The sequence below is a fragment of the Lithobates pipiens genome, unplaced genomic scaffold, assembly GCF_037356315.1.
Source record: "Lithobates pipiens isolate NorthernLeopardFrog02 unplaced genomic scaffold, aLitPip1_a1.2 Scaffold_8, whole genome shotgun sequence".
NCBI lineage: Eukaryota > Metazoa > Chordata > Amphibia > Anura > Ranidae > Lithobates > Lithobates pipiens.
In genome coordinates this window covers 663,165,267-663,183,666 of record NW_027507903.1, presented here as the reverse complement: position 1 = coordinate 663,183,666, position 18,400 = coordinate 663,165,267, and the positions used below count along the sequence as shown (strand labels likewise).

At 45.7% G+C, this 18,400-nt stretch overlaps 1 pseudogene; it reads right to left on the bottom strand.

Annotated features, from left to right (window-relative positions):
- Positions 1 to 7,749: 7,749 nt before the first annotated feature.
- The window catches only part of LOC143964241 (E3 ubiquitin-protein ligase TRIM39-like), a 106,048-nt pseudogene continuing 95,397 nt past the window's right edge, over positions 7,750 to 18,400 (bottom strand).

The window sequence follows — 18,400 nt, the reverse complement described above, 5'->3', positions numbered from 1 at the left end:
GGAGGGGCGGCTGCCCTGGGTACTGTGGTCTCTTGTGAGATGGGGGTGTACGGAGGGGAGATTAAGGGGGAGGGGATTTTTGCTGGGATGGGGCAATTTCGGGAGCAGCAGTGGGTAAAAATTGCTAGGAGTTGTGATGTGGGGGATTTGTGTTGGCAGGGGGAATGGGGGAAGTGGTTTTGTGCTAGGAGGGGGTATTTTGGGGGTTTGTGTGCTAGAAGAGGTGATATGATGAAGGGGGAGGGTGGTTTGTGCTAGGAGGGGTTACTTCCGGGTATACTTACCAAATATTGACTCCTATATAATATGTACTATGTTGAAATTCTTCTATATATATGAATTGTTTAGATGATATATATAATAATGATAATATAATTGTCATTAAGGTGTATGTATACTCATATGTAATATTAAATATGTTACTGTATATCTATTGGTTTGTTCATTCTTAGTCGTGTGCTTCATATAAAGTCCCACAAACCCCCCTTTCTGTATGATATGTAAGAGGGATGGAGGCATGTGAACCTGGATAGTCACTGCCTCTTATAAAGTCCCCAAGGACCTGAATATGACCTGGGACAGGCTGGATGATGTACAGGTACATGTTTAGCGCTGGCTCCTGATGAACATGCACTATATGTTTTTCAAAGTTAAATCTCTTGAAACCACAGTTGGGTTTTGGGGCTAATTTTACTAAATTATGGTTTCAGTGCCAGTCCAGCTGGGTTGCACTTGGTTCTTCTTGACTGCAGGTGTCACTGTCACCGACGACAAGTGTGAGAATGCAGTCTAGCTGGGTGTATTGAATGCCACGTTTCTGTCGGAACCAGCCCAGTGGGAGTGTTCTTCTGCTGTGCATTCTGGGAGGTGGTATTTAAGGTGCTGATGACACGTGCTTAGGGTTCTGTTCTGTTCCATTCCAGAGAATATTTTCTGTCTGTTTGATTCTGGTCCTCCTGACCAGCCCCCATGTCTCTCCAGGCCTGGGGTGCGGAAGCATGCATTTCCAAGTCTCGGGGCTGGCTAGCCCGAGGCGACGCAACTGCAGGGACAGGCCTGAATGGATATCTGGGCCTATTGATTCAAAGGTGGTCCGGTGCCGTCTCATCTAAGGGAGAGGCCCAGCAACTGGAGAAACCCCAGGGGAGGACTCTTCAGGAGAAGGCCGCGCGCAAGGTTGGCTTCTCTGAAGGAGCCTGGAGGATCAGTTGAAGGACACTTCAAGGTTCTACACTACACTCATACGGTATCGCCGGACCAGCTGAGAGATACTGCTACCGTATGATAGCTCTTTCAATTTGTCTATGTCCCTCAGTTACGCTCAAGTCTGTCAAGTCAAGTCAAATATTCTACACTGAAGTCTGTGGCAGAGACTTCTCAAGTATTCTACATCCAAGTCTGTGGCAGAAACTTTTCTCAAGTATTTTACACTCAAGTCTGTGGCAGAGACTTTACTTTACTTAACACCCTACCGACTGCTAAGCTTAGTGAGAGGAGGTCTATCCGGGGGTTGTAGAATCCAGCTGTGAAACGTTTATTCTCTGGATTTTTCTTATAAGAGACTTCCCATTTTTGCAGTCCAAAGTACCTGAACTTACTCCTAACCCTCTACGCTAAACTGAGAGACTCTGTTTCTGTTTCAAATAAATAACCCAAAAGAAGATTCAGTGTCAGTGTCCATTTTTCTTTGGGCCATCTACCACGGGAAACGCTAGACGGAGAAGCAGGCAAGAAGGTAACTGTAAGCCCAATAAAACCAGCAGCTCCTTCGGGTGTCAGTGCTACATGTGATCCAGCTTGGCCTTGCTGTCCAGAAGCGGTTCAGCTGGGAACACGTGAGAAGTTATTTCTTTGCTTAACCACTTGTTGTCCAGCGTATAACAAGATGAACGCTGGGCGAGCCTCGCGTCAATATGGGTGGACGTCGTATGACGTCCTCCCAGAACGTGCCGCGCAACAACGTGATCTGCCACCAGCTATGTCCACCACACACAGTGGATGACTGATCAGTGTACCGGCTCATTGCTGGTACCATGTGACCAATCACAGCAAATCACATGACAGTTGTAAACAATGGATGGCTTCCTTTTATGCCATCCATTGGGTACAATTGTGTTGCTAGCTGTGATTGCTCACTGTGATCACATGGTACAGACAGGGCCAATCACAGCCCATCTGAACCATGTAATTAGCTCTGGCCAATCACAACTAACCACAACAAAACAAACTGAATTAATCTGTTTCATTTAGTAAAATGTTCGCTTATAGCAATGTAATCCACTGCTATAAGCAATCATAATGTGTAAAAAAAAAAAAAAAAACTGTGATCACTCCCCAGAGTAGTACAATGTTACTATGGGAACATTATATTGCTCTGGTCACAGTGTGTTACAAAAAAAATAAAAAATACAAAAAAAGAAACAAAAATGTGATAAAAAAATTGAAAACAAATTATTACATTTTGTTTTCCATACTGTCACCAGTCAATGTCCCTGATCACAGCCACACCCTCTATTAGATGATGCTGTACTGCACCGGTGACAGTATGTTAAAAAAAAAAATAATAATAATAATAATAATAATCATCATTTGTTTTCAATTATACTTTATCACATTTTGTTTTTTATTTCTTCAGTTTCCCAAAAAAATGATAAAAAATTACAACTTCAAAAAAATTGCCATGCCTCTAACGAAATACCTGGGACTGTTTACTTTGCAAAAAAGGGAGGTCATTTGGGAGGTATTTGTAGGTTTTCAGGCCTCAAGAAATGAGATCGGCGCCATCAGTACATCAGGATTGATCAATTTTAAGATATAAATTCCACAGTTTGTGGATGCTATAACTTTCCTACAGACTAAATAATATACACTTATTTGGATTATTTTCACCAAAGAAATATAGCAAAAATACAGTTTGCCCTAAATTTATGAAGAACGATTATTTATTTGCAAAATTTTATAACAGAAATGAAGAAAAACACATATTTTTTTCAAAATTTTCAGTCTTTTTTTTTAATATTATTTAGCATAAAAGTAAAAACCCAGTGGGGATTGAATACCACCAAAAGAAAGCACAAATTGCATGAAGTAATTGATAAAAATGTCATATGGTGTTGCATGACGGCGCAATTGTCATTCAAAGTGTGACAGCGATGAAAGCTGAAAATTGGCCTGGGCAGGAAGGGGGTGAAAGTGTCCGGTATTGACCAATTGCATACCTTGGGCATCTTACAGACCTCCATAAAACCCCCATCCTCTGTACACAGAGCGTGTCTTGTAAGCCTTGCAGGATCTTATCTTTTCTTATCTTCTTCTACTGAGCTCCTGTACACAGCCCGTGAAATCCTATGACTGGAAGCTAGTGAGAAGTCTTCCTCGCTGAATGATCGCTCTGACAGACGATCTTCATGGGATTTTTATTGTAACATTTTAAGTGAAAACAAACAAGTAACATAGTAACAATCTTATTTCCTGCATTCCCTGTCAGAGAGATTTGCAGTGAGAGAGCTGAAGCTGACAGAGGAAAGTTGTTATTGAGTGCACAGGGAGTTAACTCTTAATTAACCAGGACATGCTCTTTTTTTACTACTTAACCCTTTCATTTCAACCTGCATAACCACTATTTAACAGTTTCATCAGCTGTTCTATGTTTTCTATTTTAAATTATTTGCTGGAAATGTTTTTTTTTTTTTTTTATAAAGCACATATATACATTGTTATCTTTAAGGATATACTGTTAAAAATAAATGGTTTAGGGCATATCTGTTTTATTTTAAATCAGTGAGAACTAGAAATTACTGATGCATTATGAGAAAAATAAAATGTATGCAGGAAAAAAAAACGGATTTCTTTTGCAAATAACTTAAACCCCTTCCTGACCAGCCGCTGCAATTATACTGCAGGAGGTTGGCACTGCTGCGTGAGCGGTCTTTGCTGTACGTCGGCTCTTTAACCGTTTCACCCTCTGAAGATTTTACCCCCTTCCTGACCAGAGCACTTTTTGCGATTCACCACTGCGTCGCTTTAACTGACAATTACGCGGTCGTGTGACATGGCTTCCAAACAAATTTGGCGTTATTTTTTTTCCCATAAATAGAGCTTTCTTTTGGTAGTATTTGATCACCTCTGTATTTTTTTATTTTTGCGCTATAAACAAAAAAAGTGATAATTTTTAAAAAAAATAGCAATATTTTTAACTTTTTGCTATAATAAATATCCCCTGAAAATATATAAAAAAAAACTATATTTTTTTCCTCAGTTTAGGTCGATATGTATTCTTCTACATATTTTTGGTAAAAAAAAAAAAAAAATCACAATGAGTGTATATTGATTGGTTTGCACAAAAGTTATAGCGTCTGCAAAATAGGGGATAGATTTATGGCATTTTTATTATTCATGAATTTTTGGGACCATTGGTATTTATACAGTGATCAGTACTTTAAATATGCACTAATTACTGTAAAAATTTAATTGGCAGTGAAACTGTTAACACTAGGGGGCAATCAAGGGGTTAATTGTTTTCCCTAGTGTCTGTTCTAACTGAAGGGGGGGACTATGTAGGGGAGATGACAGATCGCTGTTCATACTCTGTATGGACACACAATCTGTCTGTTCTCCCCTCAGAGAACCAGAAACTGTGTGTTTACACACACATAGATTCAGTTTCTTGGCGTACCACGATCGATCGCGGGAGCCCGGCAGTGATTGTGACCGCTGGGCAATCACATCTGCTCCTTAGGTGAGTAGCAGGCATGCATACGCCCCCTAGTGTCCACAGGGCAAAGCGACGTTACATAAGGTCACTGCGCCCAGCCGTGCCATTCTGCCACAGTAAAACTGTGGTGGCTTGTCAGCAAGTGGTTAAGGATATGCTGTTAAAAATTTATGGTTTAGGGCATATCTGTTTTATTTTAAATCAGTTAAATTACTGATGCATTATGAGAAAAATGAAATGTATGCAAAAAAACAAACAAAAAAAACCTGTATTTCCTTTAAAAATAACATTAAACCCTTCCCGCCCAGCTGCCGCAGTTATACTGCGGCAGGTTGGCACTGCTGCATGAGCCATCGTAGCAGTACATACAGTGGCATTGCTAAGGGGTGTGTGGGGTGCGGTCCGCCACCCACTACAGGGGTGATACCATCCCGAGGGTGACAGAAGCCTGAAATCCCTCTTTCAGCGCCGTGCCTGGCCTGTGCCTGGCATGTGTTCTCCTACTCCTCCTCCCCTCTGTCTCTCACTACAGCGCTGCTGTCCAAGCCTGTCATGGCCGATTCTCCACGCAGGCGGCACGGCTGCACACTGTCTTCTCCTCTCCAGCTGCCGCATGGGTGTTCCATGTAGCGGAGCCATCCAAATTGGTGCAGTAATGGGGGAGGTGGTTAATGTCAGCTTGCAATGGGGGATTACTAATAGAGGTGGGTTCTTTGTCCTGGGGTCTGTACTAATGGAGGGGGGAGTTATGTCCTGGGGTATCTGTACTAATAGAGGGGGTGCTATGTCCTGGGGGATCTTTACTAATAAAGGGGGTACTATGTCCTGGGGGATCTGTACTAATAGAGGGGTGTGTTATGTCCTGGGGGTCTGTACTTATGGAGGGGGGTGCTATGTCCTGGGGGGTCTGTACTAATGGAGGGGGGGTGCTATGTCCTGGGGGCTGTACTAATGGAGGGGGGTGCTATGTCCTGGGGGGTCTGTACTTATGGAGGGGGGTGCTATGTCCTGGGGGCCTGTACTAATGAAGGGGTGCTATGTCCTGGGGGGTCTGTACTAATGGAGGGGGGTTCTTTGTCCTGTGGGTCTGTACTAATGGAGGGGGGTTCTTTGTCCTGGGGGGTCTGTACTAATGGAGGAGGGGTGCTTTTTCCTGGGGGAGGTCTATACTTGGAAGGGGGTCTGTATTGATCGAGGGGGTCTATATTTATTGGTGGGGGGTCTGTACTGAGGGAGGACTTTAATTGGTGAAGGGGGGCTGTACAGATGGAGGGGGGTCTATACTTAGAGGAGGTGGGTCTACTGAAGGAAGGGGGTCTATACTAAGGGGCGACTAAAGTTGGTGGAGAGGGGTGACACCATGTTTTACCGCACCGGGTGACACCAAGACCTAGTGATGCCACTGTGTACGTCGGCTCGTTAAGACGCTGTAGCAGGCCCCAGAGTGATGCCAGTGCCCGGCGGGTGCGATGACCGGAGGGCACCCGCGATTGCTCGTGACAAAACGAGAAGCGGGATGTAAACACACAAATCCCGGTTCTGTCAGGGGAGAATAGACAGATTGTGTGCTCCTTCTAAGTAGGAACGACAATCTCTCTCCTCCTCTAGTCAGCCACCTTCCCCCCACAGTTAGAACACACCCAGGGAACACATTAACCCCTTGATCGCCCCCCTAGTGTTAACCCCTTCCCTGCCAGCGACATTAATACAGGAATCAGTGGCTATTTATAGCACTGATCGCTGTATAAATGTCAATGGTCCCAAAAAAGTCTCAAAGTGTCCGATCTTTCTGTCGCAATGTCACAGTCCTGATAAAAATTGCAGATCACCATCATTACTTGTAAAAAAAAAAATAATAATAATAAAAATTTCATTAATCTATCCCCTATTTTGTAGACCCTATAGCGTTTGTGCAAACCAATCAATATATGCTTATTGTGATTTTTTTTTTTTTTTTTACCAAAAAAATGTAGAAGAATACATATCGGCATAAACTGATGAAGAAATGTGTTAAAAAAAATTGGGATATTTATTATAGTAAAAAGTACAAAATATTGTTTTTGTTATTTTTTTTCAAAATTGTCCCTTTTTTTTGTTTATAGCGCAAAAAATAAAAACCGCAGAGGTGATCGAATACCACCAAAATAAAGCTCTACTTGTGGGAAAAAAGGACATACATTTTGTTTGGGTGAAACGTCGCCGGGCGGCGCAATTGTCAGTTAAATTGACACAGTGCCAAATCGTAAAAAAAAAAGGCCTGGTTAGGAAGGGGGCAAATCCTTCCGGGGCTGAAGGGGTTAACATGCTTTGTACCAAAAATGTAATTTTAATGTTGCAGTAAATAGAACAAGCAGCGGAATAAAATGAATGTTTTGCTCACATTAATGGTACATTTTTTTTTACTCTTTTTTTTCCCCCTTAAAATGCAAATAAATTAAATAAAAAGGACGTTAGGGTCATGAGAGACCCTGTTTGTCCCCCCCCCCCCCCCCCCAAAAAAAAACCAAAACAAAATATGTATCAATTCTTTATCATAAGTAATTACAAAGCTATAGACTCATGAACAGACACATAGCAGAAAGTGAAACATGGTCTGGTCCACAGGGGGGTAAACAGGTGTTAGAGTCGAAATTGAAGTTTATCATTCAGCGGGCTGAATGGAGAAAAAAACTGAAAGGTCACCATATTAACTAAGCGATGCTAGTGCAAAGCTGAGCTGTTGTGTTTTTACAATTTTATTATGTTGAATAAAAGATGACCATTGTAAGCCCCCTTGTCATTGGTAAATGGTTTGTCCCAACCTTCTAACTTTTTCTAGAGAGATTGGTCTCCTAAAGCGAGTTGAGAAATAACAGCAGAACCAACAGGTAAAATAACTAAGTTACAGAGAAATGAAGGTTCCTATATTACACACAGCCAGATAATTAGAATTTTCAGAAGAAGATCTGCAATGGCAGCCCTTATACGTCTTCCAGGAGCCACCACTTCCTCAAAGCATTGTTTGAACAATGAACCAATCCCATTGTCCATCCCTGTGATGTCATCAGACTGTAAACGGTGTTCTCATATCTCTTGATTCCCCCCGCAGATATTTATACAACCTCCCCATACACCTATCCCAGCATGGAGGGGCTCAGTGAAGGTGGTGGTGAAGGTGTGGAGGTGTCGGATCGGGTCACACAGATCATAAAAGGAGATCCGCCCGGCCTCATAATCCAGATATATCCTGACTCTGTTACTAAAGATGTCATCAACTAAGAAGATCTCATCACTGTCATGTATCAATATTTGCTCATCACATGACATGTTCAATGCCCAGGACTTGTTATTATATCCAATCACTGACTGCCCCCCTCTCCAGTCTATACCGGGGTAACACATCCCGACTGTCCACCACCTCGACCCCCCAACATCCACTTCCCAGTAATGTCTCCCTGAGGAGAAACTCCGACTGCTCATCACCTGAGGATAATCCTGGAATCTCTCTGGTGTTTCTGGGTGATTCTGCTCTATATATGACCTGAATACAGTTTTCCTGTCATCTGATATCTGTAGATAATTATTAGCTGTGTTTCCATCCAGTAATATGTCTGCAGCTCTCTGTATATAGAAGTATACATTTACCTCTGTTATTATATCAGATAAACCTGTGTGTAAGACCCCCGCCACATCCAGACCCCCTCCATCATGGAGGAGCTCCTCATGTCTCTCTCTGTCCTCATTATCTCCATCCTCAGTATCACACAAGTCACCTGTGTCTGATTCCTGTAAGACAGTCAGTGGATCCGTCACGTTACACAGCTCCTCAATGTGACGCAACTTCCTGGACAGCTCCTCCTTCTTTATTTCCAGATCCCGGATGGAGATGGAGATCCGCTCTGCCCTCCCGGAGATGTCCCTCAGGGCTCTCTTCTCCAGGTCTTCCAGACGTCTCCTGAGATCACTAAACAGGGCAGTGACTCTCTCGGTGTCACCGGCTTCTTCTTCTTCTACTTTCCTCCGGTGTTCCTACAGACTCTGGACTCTTTGCTCCGTCTCCTCTCTCTTTAACAGAAGACACTGCAGAACATTCCTCAGTGTCTCCTTCTTCTTCTTCTCAGAAGCCTCATCCAGTGATATCATCTCATGTCCTTTATGTCCTCCAATCATAGAACAAGACACACAGATACAGGTCTCATCCTCAGTGCAGTAATACTCCAGGATCTTCTTATGGACGGAGCATTTCCTGCTCTCCATGGACAAGGTGGGGTCACATAAGACGTGTTCTGGGGACTTTTTGTGGACTCTCAGGTGTTTATCACACAGAGAAACCTCACAGAGCAGACAGGATCTAACAGCAGGTACGGGAGAGTCCACACAGTGAGTATAGAAGATTCCGGACTCCTTTTGATCTGGCTGAGCAGACAAGAACCTCTCCATGATGTTACTTAGTGCTATGTAACTGCAGTGCAGGACGACCCGGAAACTTCTCTCTGCATTCAGGACAGGAATATCCTCCAGACCCCTCCTGTTTATCCAGCACACGATCAATACAGATCCTGCAGAAGTTGTGACAACATTTCAGGGTTACAGGATCGGTATAAATGTCCAGACAGACGGAACATTCCAACTCAGCTCTCAGATCACCAGACGCCATCGCTGACAGCAGAAGAGGGAAGTGAAACTGAAAGTCTCTGGAACTAGAAATACAGTTGATTCCGTTACAACTCATTTGCACAGGGCGAGGCTGAGCTCAGCTCTCAGCTGATTTGTTAATAAACAAACATCTGTACAATTCTCAAAAACTTTTATAAAGAATAAATAGAAACTCAAAATCCATGTAATAAATGGACAATAAATATGCGCCAAAAATTATAAGTGATCAAACGTGAGAATAAGTACAGTAGATAGTGATTACATCAGTTCATAAAAGTAAAGTGCACTGCTTCTCCTTTTTTTCTGTCCAGATCTCCATAGTGACCTCCAAAGATTCCACTGTGCTAATCACCACCAGCACACCAAACTCACCAGAACATCTGGCTGTATAAGTTATAAGCAGCAAGTATGTTCTATTGGGTCATTTAGACAATGACATTTCTCCATTGCATAGCGCTACTCCCATAGAAGCCACTGGATTACTGCTTGGGTCTTCCCAAAACGTTTGCCTTGCAGCCACGCACCCAACACGCTCGATCACTTTTTCTTCAAGGAGCAGTCTAGGGGATGTTGTTTTTGTTGTTTTTATATTTGTAGAACTTGGATAGGGATGAGGGAAGTGGTGGCATACTCCAAAAATAAGAACTATGTACAACTTGAGGACTTGATATTCCTTTCTGAGCAAGCTATAGTAAAGTCCATGAAACAAACAGTATACTTCAACTTTAAGTAGTTAGAGCCACAAGAGCAAAGTCCCTTTAAGTAGGGGACTAGATGGACAAAGCTCTTCAGGACTCAAGCCGGTGTTCCCTTTAACAGACCCGCAGCTGACTAAAGGGGCACCAGAGGGGTAGCTAGAGCACTAGGTCCCCAAGATCTCTAATACTCTGTATCACGAGGCCCAAGGACAGATGGATGCCTCCTTCCAATCTTCCATGCACCATCTTCCAGTTATACCAGACAGATTTTTAGCAGACAGCTTTCTTCCCCTCAGGTCACCCACCTGAGGCCTCACCAACAGCATTTTCTGCCTGGGAGGATGCCCCCCCCCAGGCTGGACTCCTCTGCTCTGGAACAAGACCCTGAGCTCTGTGTGCTCCCAGAATATATGCCATCAGGCCCTGCCTATCTGGGATAGGCCAGGGCTGCATTAATATACGGGTACTTCAAACTCGTACATGTTGCCATCTGTGTAATTCCACACCTATCATCCAGAAACTTCTAAAGTTACCTTTATACAGAGGGAGCTATCAGGCAGACTGGCAGCAGCAGAGCACACAGAACAGACCTAGCTAAACAATCCCAGCTCACTGAGTCCAGTGAGCCAAACTGTGCTTTTACCTTACTCACAATTACAGCCACACTGACTGCAAAAAACGGCATGGGATTCCCCCACAGTCCATTACCAGGTCCTTTGGGTCTGGTATGAATATTAAGGGGAACCCCAAACCAAAATAAAAATAAAATTGCATGGGGGTCCCCCAAATTCCATACCAGGCCCTTCCGGTCTGGTATCGTTTTTAAGGGGAACCCCACTCCAAAAAGAATGGTGTGGGGGCCCCCCAAAAAATCCATACCTGACTCTTATCCGAGCACGCAACCACCTGGCAGGCCCGCAGAAAAAGAGGAAGGGGCCCCCCCCTACTGAACCGTAACAGACCACATGCCCTCAACATGGGTAGGGTACTTTGGGGTAGCCACTCAAAGCGCTGTGTCCCCATGTTGATGGGGACAAGGGCCTCATTCCCACAACCCTTGCCCAATGGTTGTGGGGGTCTGTGGGCAGGGGGCTTATCGGAATCTGGAAACCCCCAGTCCATTCATCTTCTTCTTCTTCTCTCGCTCAGATGTACCAAAAAAGAAAAAAAAAACTCACACGCTGCCACCGATCCGCCTCCATGGGAGGCACCCACCTTAATGACTGTCCGATCCATGGTGATAGTTATTTTATAACTGAGGGCGTGGGTCAATGGGTGGCCTCACCTCACTCTGACACTACGGGGAAGCCATAGGGATGTCCCATGCGTCAGAGGGGGGTGGGGTCACCCGGGGACGTCACTGTGTGGCCCCGCCCTCAGTTATAAAAGAACTGTCACTGGCAAGGATGCGTCATACGGTGGGAGCCTCCCATGGAGGCGGGTTAGTCTGGCTTTTCTTTTCTTTTTGGTCCATCGGCTGAGCAAGAGAAGAAGAATACTTTATGGGACGTTTTTATTTTTACATTATAAAGCACTTGTCCCAAGTGGTGTCTTGTAATTTTTACCATTTTGACAATTTTTTGTGAAATGGTAGGGGTACATTTTTACCCCATTACCATTTGACACGGGGGGGGGGGGGCAGGATCTGATGGGCTTCTTGTTAAAGGGGGCTTCCAGATTCTGATAAGCCCCCACCCGCAGACCCTCTCAACCACTGGGAAATGGTTGTTGGGATGAGGCCTTTGTCCCCATCAACATGGGGACAAGGTGCTTTAGGGGGCTACCCCAAAGCTCCCTCCCCATGTTGAGGGCATGTGGCCTGGTATGGTTCAGGAGGGGCGCTCTCGTCCTTTTCCTGTGGCCTGCCAAGTTGCGTGCTCTGATAGGGGTCTGATATGGATTTTTGGGGGAACCCCTCAGGTCTGGTAAGAATTTTGAGGGGGACCCCAAGCCATTTTTTTTTTATTTTAGGGCGAGGATCCCCTTAATATCCATACCAGACCTGAAGGGCCTGGTATGGAATTTGGGGGGACCGCCACGCAATTTTTTTTTTTAATTTTGGTTTGGGGTTCCCCTTAATATTCATAATATTCATACCAGACCCACAATGGCTTGGTAATGGACTGGGGGATCCCATGCCATTTTTTTCAATGACTTTTATCTGTATTTCCGAGACAGACAATTCATTATAGCCATGAGTACTTTTAAATAACTTTTTTTTCTGCAGAAATTACACTTTGTGCAGGGACTGCTCTAAACAAGGGAAACCTGCGCTACTTTACAGGCATACAGGCGAACAGCCAAAGTTCGAGTCAAACTCATGTTTGACCCAAACATAAAGCTCATCTCTAGATAGGATGAGGAAAGACAAACAAACAAAGAAAGAAGGAGGAGGGGAAGAGAAGATAAAATTTGATTATGGAGTTCCAAGAACTGTGCGAATTCCCCATGTCATAGGGCAGACAGCAGGTTGGAGCCCTTGTCACACATAATCTTTCCTGGCCACAAGATGGAGCTAACCACCTCTGGGCCTGCCCCTGAGGAGCCGACATAATCTCAGGCCCAGTGTGGCTCCTGTCCCAGGCATATCAGCTGAAATATTGTATGACATATTTTTTTTTTTTTGCAAGGGCCATTGTATATTCTCTTGAATTAATTTTCAGAGGACAACTTATTCACAAAGGCATTGAGGAGGAAGAGATGGATGCAACTGCACTGTTACCATCATCAGCTGTAAGGAAGCTGGGTGGGAGAGCTAGCTACAATGGTGTGCCCCATCTTGAATTTCCTTTCTGGTGACCAGCAGAGTTACAAAGTGAACACTATATAAAGCTCCTGCCCCTACTTGCTGGATTACGAGTCTGTGGTTCGGTGGACATTCCTGCTGACCAAGTGGCCCAACGTTATGGAAACATTATCTTCCACATAATGGTGGAGGGCAGGGATGGCCTTATGGGCGAAAAATTTCGACTGGGAATGATCCACTGCAGTTAAGCACATGCCACAAATTCACAAAAGTGGGCCAAATCCACCAGCTAGACAAAGGCTGGAGCTTTAAGACAACAATTTTGCCTAGCTGCCATTGAGCCACTAGACACAGGGATTGCTGGGATTGTACTTCTTCTGTTCTATAATCTGGTGCATAGAAACGTGCCTATTAAATGCTAAAGTTTGAAATGGCAGGGCGGGGTTGTCAAAATTAAAGAAAAGTTTAACCCTACACATGTCCCTACTCTGTTTGGCACCTTTTCCTCTTCAGAAGAGTCAAAAGGTAAACCGCTGACACCCATTGAAAGATTTTCAAGGCTGCTGATGGGGAATCTTGTGTAGTGGTGGTAGAGGTAGGTGGAAAGTTAGGAGCTAGAAGGCTGAGTGTGACCTTATTCATGTTGAAGGCTAGTGATGGCCGAACGGTTCGCCCGGCGGTCGTTTCGCGGCGAATTTCCGACTTTCGCCGTCCGCGGGTTCGAACGCCTTTTTCCGTCGTTCGCCCCGGCGGACTTACGTGTTTAATGTATACAAGAACTTTAACCTTTCGTGACACGTTTATCATGTGTTACAGGACAACCAATTGAGACATGACAGCTCATGGACACTTGGACATTCCCCCTAACCTATAAATACACCCGATCCGGTGGCCATTTTACATTCTTTCTTCTGTCACTGTAGGGAAAGGATCCTGTGTGGAGTAGGGACAGAGAAAACGCTAGCTATTTGGTACACAAAAGTTCTTTTCAGGACTGGTATAGGTGTTAGGTCAGCAGCCTGAGTTTCTTTTGTCAGTTTAGATAAAGGGACAGAGCGCTGTATGCTGCTATTTTAGGGACAGCTCAGCCAGATTAGTCTTTCTTCATCATCATCATCATCATCATCATTAGCTGTTACTATCAGGTCCACAAAAGAGCTGTTCCAGCTAATCGTTCCAGCCTACTCTTTTTTGCCAATTTGTATAGGGACAGGCAGGAAGCAGTGTGTCAGGCAGTGAGGATAATTTTAAAGACTTGCTGTTACTATTAGTTCCACAAAGGTTCTTTTCAGGACTGGTATCAGTGGTACGGTAATAGGCTTGTACACGTATAATATTCTTTCTTCCAAATATAGAAAGAATATTATACTTGACTGCTGCCCTTCTGCTGCAGTCTGCTAATCATTCACAACTCACTTGTTCCACAAAGCTCTTTATCAGGACTGGTAACTTGGTCTGTCTAGGGTGCTACGGTACATAGGCTTGGGTGCGGTACAGTCTGCTGTTCTGTAAGGACCGCTATCGGTCCACAATACATAGGGTTGCCGTGCACTACTGCTGACCGCTGCCCTATACTGCAGCAGTCCTTCATTGGTATAGGGACTGACGTACAGTCTGCTAATCACTAACACACAACCTGCTTGGTCCACAAAAGTTCTTATAAGGACTGGTAACTTGGTATAGGGTGCTACGGTACATAGGCCTGAGTGCGTTACAGTCTGCTGTTCTGTAAGGACCGCTATCGGTCCACAATACATAGGGTTGCCGTGCACTACTGCTGACCGCTGCCCTATACTGCAGCAGTCCTTCAGCGGTATAGGGACTGACGCACAGTCTGCTAAACACTAACACACAACCTGCTTGGTCCACAAAAGTTTTTATAAGGACTGGTAACTTGGTATAGGGTGCTACGGTACATAGGCCTGAGTGCAGTACAGTCTGCTGTTCTGTAAGGACCGCTATCGGTCCACAATACATAGGGTTGCCGTGCACTACTGCTGACCGCTGCCCTATACTGCAGCAGTCCTTCATTGGTATAGGGACTGACGTACAGTCTGCTAATCACTAACACACAACCTGCTTGGTCCACAAAAGTTCTTATAAGGACTGGTAACTTGGTATAGGGTGCTACGGTACATAGGCCTGAGTGCGTTACAGTCTGCTGTTCTGTAAGGACCGCTATCGGTCCACAATACATAGGGTTGACGTGCACCACTGCTGACCGCTGCCCTATACTGCAGCAGTCCTTCAGCGGTATAGGGACTGACGTACAGTCTGCTAAACACTAATACACAACCTGCTTGGTCCACAAAAGTTCTTATAAGGACTGGTAACTTGGTATAGGGTGCTACGGTACATAGGCTTGAGTGCGGTACAGTCTGCTGTTCTGTAAGGACCGCTATCGGTCCACAATAGATAGGGTTGACGTGCACCACTGCTGACCGCTGCCCTATACTGCAGCAGTCCTTCAGCGGTATAGGGACTGACGCACAGTCTGCTAAACACTAACACACAACCTGCTTGGTCCACAAAAGTTTTTATAAGGACTGGTAACTTGGTATAGGGTGCTACGGTACATAGGCCTGAGTGCGTTACAGTCTGCTGTTCTGTAAGGACCGCTATCGGTCCACAATACATAGGGTTGCCGTGCACTACTGCTGACCGCTGCCCTATACTGCAGCAGTCCTTCATTGGTATAGGGACTGACGTACAGTCTGCTAATCACTAACACACAACCTGCTTGGTCCACAAAAGTTCTTATAAGGACTGGTAACTTGGTATAGGGTGCTACGGTACATAGGCCTGAGTGCGTTACAGTCTGCTGTTCTGTAAGGACCGCTATCGGTCCACAATACATAGGGTTGACGTGCACCACTGCTGACCGCTGCCCTATACTGCAGCAGTCCTTCAGCGGTATAGGGACTGACGTACAGTCTGCTAAACACTAATACACAACCTGCTTGGTCCACAAAAGTTCTTATAAGGACTGGTAACTTGGTATAGGGTGCTACGGTACATAGGCTTGAGTGCGGTACAGTCTGCTGTTCTGTAAGGACCGCTATCGGTCCACAATACATAGGGTTGCCGTGCACTACTGCTGACCGCTGCCCTATACTGCAGCAGTCCTTCATTGGTATAGGGACTGACGTACAGTCTGCTAATCACTAACACACAACCTGCTTGTTCCACAAAAGTTCTTATAAGGACTGGTAACTTGGTATAGGGTGCTACGGTACATAGGCTTGAGTGCGGTACAGTCTGCTGTTCTGTAAGGACCGCTATCGGTCCACAATAGATAGGGTTGACGTGCACCACTGCTGACCGCTGCCCTATACTGCAGCAGTCCTTCAGCGGTATAGGGACTGACGTACAGTCTGCTAAACACTAATACACAACCTGCTTGGTCCACAAAAGTTCTTATAAGGACTGGTAACTTGGTATAGGGTGCTACGGTACATAGGCTTGAGTGCGGTACAGTCTGCTGTTCTGTAAGGACCGCTATCGGTCCACAATAGATAGGGTTGACGTGCACCACTGCTGACCGCTGCCCTATACTGCAGCAGTCCTTCAGCGGTATAGGGACTGACGTACAGTCTGCTAAACACTAATACACAACCTGCTTGGTCCACAAAAGTTCTTATAAGGACTGGTAACTTGGTATAGGGTGCTACGGTACATAGGCTTGAGTGCGGTACAGTCTGCTGTTCTGTAAGGACCGCTATAGGTCCACAATAGATAGGGTTGACGTGCACCACTGCTGACCGCTCACCTATACTGCAGCAGTCCTTCAGCGGTATAGGGACTAAGAGTTTTGTCACAGGGTCATTTAAAAAATGACATGCAGAGGAAGAGGCAGGCCCTTCCGCAGGGGTGGTAGGGGTAGGGCAGGAGCAACAGGCTTGAGCCAAAGTGGGAAGTTGCAGAAGGTGCGTTCAATTACTTTAAAGGATGCACCAGACTTGGTTGAGTGGCTCGCTCAGCCTTACTCTTCTGCACCCTCCTCATCCTCTCGATCTGCACCCTCTTCTTCACTCTCTGCTATGTGCACCCCCAAAGACACTACCACCAACAACACGACCACCACCACCACCACCACATACCTTCCGCTTGAGTCACTGGAATTATTTTCCGATCCATATCAAGAGGACATTTCTGATGCGCAGCCACTCTTGGTATTGGATCAGGAAGAGGAGGTAGCAACAAGCGCTACTCAGCAGTCTGACGCCAGTACCCAGATCAGCCCAAGGAGGAGGTTGGTCCCCGGTGTTGCTGCCTACTCTACTTATAGCGGTGGGGAAGGTGACGTTGATGATGACGTGTCTAGTGATGTCACGTGGGTGCCCACAAGAGAGGAAGAGGAGGGGAGTTCAGAGGGAGATATGGACCAGCAGATAGGGAGGAGAAGCAGCAATGACTTACATTGCACAGCAGGGACAAAGCAGACTGCAAATGTATCAGGAGCGAGTCATCGACCATGTACGGTCACATCTGGCGCTCCCAGGACACCGGCACATGGCTCCGCAGTGTGGGCTTTTTTTAACGTGTCCGCTGCTGACAATAGCGTTGCCATCTGCAATCTTTGCAGTCAACGCGTTAGTCGCGGTAAGCCCAATACTCACCTAGGGACGACCGCCTTAAGAAGGCACATGAGCAGCCATCACCGAGCCCAGTGGGAGCAACGGAACACACAAAGCCACACTGCAGGCTCTCACCGTCCAGCCTCGTCTTCTACTTCTCCTTCTCCTCTCTCCTCACAATTGTCCTCCACTCCACCTTCCATCACGCCAAGCTCACATTTTTCTGCAAAAAGGCAGGCTTCCGTGGGCCTAATGTTTGAGCGTAAAAAAATGATGACGCCGGATAACCCTCTTGCCCAACGGTTGGCGGCTGGCTTGTCAGAACTCATAGCCCGCCAACTACTGCCATATAAACTGGTGGACTCGGAGGCCTTTCGCAAATTTGTGGCCATTGGAACACCACAATGGAAGGTCCCAGGAAGGAAGTATTTCTCAGAGAAGGGCATCCCAGAGCTATATGGCCATGTTCAGCGGCAAGTGAATGTATCTCTGGCACACAGTGTCGGTGCCAAGATACATCTGACCACAGACACGTGGTCTAGCAAACACGGGCAGGGAAGGTATATCAGTTTTACTGCCCACTGGGTGAACCTTCTGACGGCCGTCAAGCATGTAACCCGTGGCACCCGTGTAGATTTGGTTTTACCGCCACGGATTGCATGCAGGCCTGACTCTTCTTCTCCTCCTCCTACTCCATCCTCCTCCCTCTCCTCCTCAGCTGCCTCCTCCTTTTCCGCTGCTAGCGTCTCTTCCACTGCACCGCCCAAGCTCCCCAGAACCTATTCCACATGCCAGGTGAGACGTTGCCATGCCGTGCTGCGTCTGTTGTGCCTGGAAGCAAAGAGCCACACTGGCCCGGCACTCCTTTCAGCTTTGCGTTCACAGGCAGATGAGTGGCTAACACCGCTCAATTTGACAGTTGGTAAAGTGGTGTGTGACAACGGTGCCAATCTGCTTAGCGCATTGAAACAGGGCAAAATCACGCACGTGCCGTGCATGGCACACGTCTTAAACTTGGTCGTGCAGCGAT